We start from the raw sequence: 4903 nt of genomic DNA on the forward strand, positions 1-4903 counted from the left end.
ATTGATCTTCTTATTGTTGATTTCTAATTTGATAGCATTGTGATCTGAGAAGATGCTTTGCAGTATTTCAATGTTTTTAAATTTATTAAGGCTTGCTTCATGGCCTAACATATGGTCTATCATGGAAAATGTTCCATGTGCACTGGGAAAAAATGTATATTGTGCTGTTGTTGGGTGAATCGCTCTGTAGATGTCTATAAGTTCAAGTAGGTGAATTGTATTGTTTAGCTCTTCTGTATCATTGTTGAGTTCCTTTTCAGTTGTTCTATCTTTCATTGAAAGTGGTGTATTGAAGCCTCCCACTATGACTGTGGAGTGATCTATTTGCCTTTTCAACTCTTTTAAAGTCTGATTTATGTATTTTGGGGCTCTTTCATTGGGTCCATAGATATTTATGATGGTTATATCTTCTTGTTCAGTTGATCCTTTAATCATTATACAGTGTCCTTCCTTGTCTCATATGGTGTTTTTTGTCTTAAAGTCAATTTGGTCAGAAATTAATTTTGCCACTCCTGCTCTTTTGCGGTTGCCCTTTGCTTGATATATCTTCTTCCAACCTTTGATTTTTAGTCTATTTTTGTCTTTGTCTCTAAGGTGTGTCTGTTGTAGACAGCATATTGATGGATTTTGTTTTCTTATCCAATCTGCTACTCTCCATCTCTTGAGTGGTACATTTAATCCATTAACATTCAGTGTAATTATTGAGAAGTATGAATTACTTGCTGTCATTTTGTTATGTGTTTTTTCATGGTGTTCCTGGTTTCTTTGTTCCATATTATTATTTTTTTTTTTGCTGAGCTCATTATGTTTATGAATTGTGTTATCATTTCTTTTGTTGCTGTTGTTTTAGTATTTGCTGAATATTTGTGTTTGTCCTCTTTTTTATTGTAATGTGAAGGTGTATCATTTTTCTTTGAAGTTACCCTGTTATTTATATTTTTTTTCCCCAAATTTGTATAGTCCATTCTATCTTGCAACTCTGTTGACTTCCTCACCATTTAGAAGTTCTGTAACTACACAGTTTTTTCCCTCTTTTTGTTTGTAGTTGTCCTCTTTTGCCAATTAAAATCTCTGGTTCACTGTTTAGAATCTCATAAGCTTATTTTACTTTCAATATGTCTTTAGCTGTAGTTTCTGGGTTATGTCATCTTGGGTATTAATGGCCAGCTGTTGTTTGCTATTTTTGGTTCTCTGTTCAAAGTATGTCTTTAGTATCTCTTGTAAAGTTGGTCTGGTTTTAACAAATTCCCTTAGTTTCTGCTTATCTGTAAATCTAATTTCACCATCATAGTTGAGGGACAATTTTGCTGGGTATATAATATTTGGTTGAAAATTTTTCTTTTTCAGGGTTTTATATATCCATTCCATTGCTTTCTTACTTGCATAGTTTCTGCTGAGAAATCAGAGTTTATTCTTACTGGTTGTCCTTTGTAAGTATCTTTTTGTTTTTCCTGTGCTGCTGTCAGGATTCTGCCTTTTCTTTGGTTTTGATGAGTTTGATGATGATATGTCTTAGTGATTTTCTTTTGGGCCTATCTTCTTTGGGGTTTGTGGGACTTCCTGAATGGATATATTCTCATCTTTCATCATATCAGGGAAGTTCTCTTCCAACAAATCTTGGACAATTTTCTCAGTGGTTTAATTTTTCTCTTCCTCTTCTGGAATTTCAATGACATGTATTATTCCTTTTGATGGTATCCCACATGATCTTTAGGCTTTCTTCATTTTGTTTTGATCTTTTTTCTGATTGTTCACTTTCCAAAGAAGTATTCAGGTATTTGTCTTCAATCTCATTAATTCTTTCTTCTATTGAGTCAAATCTACTAGTTTGCCCTTCCAATGTGTTATCTATTTCTGACTATTTGATATTAATTGTCTGGATTTCTATTTGTAGATTTAGAATCATTTCTAATTTTTCATTTATTTTGTCATTTTGTTCTTGTGTTTTCTGCCAAAATTCTTCTAGGGATTTTTCTGTGTTTTCCTTGATCTGTCTCTCAATCCTTGGAAGATACCTAACTATAATTCTTTTGAATTCCTTATCAGGGAGTTCCAATGCCTCTTCTTCCTTAGGGATGTGTTCTGAGTCTTTATCCTGCTGCCTTGTTTCTACCACTTTATCTTGCTTCTTTTTGTGGACTGTGATGATCTGTTGTCTCTGAGACATTGAGATGTTATTGTATTTAGATCTCTGTTAACTGTTTGTGAAGAGTAGCTAAGGATGAGTCAGGATCTGCTTGGTGGTTGTTTATTGTAGGCCCACTGGTGGAGAAGAAGGTGGTGACTCTCACTCAGTAAGTGAAGTTGCAGGAGGTGTTGGTATAGTTGTGTATGGGGATTGTTGCTGTCTCCCACTCAGACAAAAATAACAATTGAATACCCTCAAAAAAGTAGAAGCAAATGGACAAAAACACACTGTGTAATCACACAGGAACAGCAACCAAAAAAGAGAAAAGGGAAAAATAAAAATCAGAGCAAAACAAAAAACCCTGTAATATCTGGGGAGAGGGCACTAAGAGAAAAAAGTAGAGAAGGAGAATAGTGAAAAAAAGAATGGGGAAAACATAAAAAGAAAAACATGTCCCATAAGTAAGAAAAAAAAAAAAAATTGGAACCAGGAACAGGACAAAGAAAAAAAGCTGAAAACTATAACCTGGGAAGAATAGGGAATGATAATAAAAAGGGACAAAAGTAATAATAGTAGTAGTAGTTTTAAAACAGACAAAAACAAACAAACTAACAAAATGAAAAAAGAAAAAAAAGTGTGGACAGAGCAGGGCAGGTCACACAGGCTCTTTCCAAGCACACAGACTGGGATGGAATTCTTGCTGGCCCAGGGGTGGATGGGAGTGAGGGGTGGCCACATCTCTCTTCACCAAGAGAGTATGAGATATAAGAGTAACAAAGGGAATAACATAGGGAATGTTGCACGATTTCAGTAGTCTGTGTGTCCGGGATGTCTTTGCAGTTACCAGCAAGTGGACCCCATTCTTAAGTCCCTGGCATCTAGGAGAACGATGTCACTTTAAATATCCAAAATGGTCAAGCTGCTTGTAAAAATTCAAAATGGCTGTGCCCTCTGGACAGGCAAAATTCCACAGCTCAGCCCACCTTCCTCTTTGCTGCTTAGTCTTTTATTCCCCAGCCACCAGAGCAGTCCTCCGTGTAGTCCCTGGCTAGCAGGGCTGACTTTTAGGTTAATTCTTAGGTCCTACCACCACTCGGCAATATCCAAGCTGTCTGTGCTGTCAAGATTGCTGCCAGACCACAGCTCTGTATGTCCCCTTTTTTGATGTTTTCATGCAAATTCTTCTGCTAGTTAGAGTTTAGTCCACTTCTATATCCTTCCCTTCAAGATTCAGGGGTCCAGGATTATCTTCTGTATCTGTATTAATTGGTTCCCCTTTTCTTTGTTGAAGAGGATCTGTGCAGTCTTTCTGCCTATTCTGCCATCTTACCGGAACTCTCCTTTCCTGTCTTTTTAATGACCTTTTGCTTTCTTCATGGATGATGTTCTTGATGCCATCCCATAGATCATTTGGTGTTCAATGTGTCAAATGTATTCCTCAGATGGCTTTGTTTTGGCTGAAGATATTGAGTTTCTCCATCACCTCTTTCCACAGATGTAGTTGATCTGATTCATGTGTATTCCATCTGGTGAGGTCCACATGTACAGCCACCATTTATTTTGTTGAAAAACTATTTGCAGTGAATAAGTTATTGGTTTTGCAAAATTCTATCATGCAATCTCCCATATTTTTTCTATCCTCAAGGCCATATTTTCTGACCTGAGGGGCTCATCTCTGCCACTATATCAGATGATGTTTCAGGGCTATCCTTATATTCATAAAGTTTTCCAATAATATATCAGACAATGTTTCACTCCTATTCATAAGGTTTTCACTAGCCAATCTTTTGAGAAATGGAGGGCCCCTTCCTTCTTCAGTCTGTCTTAGTCTGGAAGTGCCACTGAAACCTGCCCACCAATGGGTGACCCTGCTGATATTTGAAACACTGGTAGCATAGCCTCTAGCCTCACAGCAACATGCAAGTCACCACAGTATGACAAACTGACAGATGTGTGGTGGTAAAGTAGAGGGTCAGCTAAAAAGGGGAAGACCCTGAGTTCCTGAGTGAGATGGATTGACACAGTGCCTTCAGTGAGGAGTTCAAGCATAGCAAGCATTGTGATAATGATGCAGGGCCAGGCAGTATTTCCTTCTGTTGTACATAGGGTTGCTATGTGCTGTAGGTCGATGGCACTTAACAGCAACAATTACAACTACTAGTGCTATTAATTTACCAAGCATGGTATCATTTTCCATGGATTGGTTCCTTCTGACAATATGACCAATGTAGGTGAGATGAAGTCTGGCCATTCTCCCTTCTAAGGAGCATTCTGGCTGCACTTCTTCCAGGATGGATTTGTTTGTTCCCCTGGCAGTATTTTCAGTATTCTTTGCCAAAACCACAATTCAAAGCCATCAACTCTTTGGTTTTCCTTATTCCATTAGCCATTAGAGAGATGCAAAATAAAACAATGAGATATCATCTCACCCCTGCAATAATAGCAAAGCTCAATAAGAACAGAAATCAAGTGCTGTTGAGGGTGTGGAGAGATTGGAACTCTCATATACTGCTGGTGGGACCATAAAATGATGCAACTCTGAACTATGCAACCATTTTTACTATGAAAAATAACATGATGCTTCCTTCAAAAGTTGGAAATAGAAATATCATTTGATCCAGCAATCCCACTACTAGGTATATATCCTAAAGAGGTAAAAATCAGGACATGAATAGACATTTCCACACCAATGTTCATTGCAACACTATTCACAATAGTGAGAACATGGAAACAACTTAGGTGCCCATCAATGGATAAATGGATAACCAAACTACA

Source organism: Orycteropus afer, unplaced genomic scaffold (assembly GCF_000298275.1).
Source record: "Orycteropus afer afer isolate SDZICR_OR568_19922 unplaced genomic scaffold, OryAfe1.0 scaffold00455, whole genome shotgun sequence".
NCBI lineage: Eukaryota > Metazoa > Chordata > Mammalia > Tubulidentata > Orycteropodidae > Orycteropus > Orycteropus afer.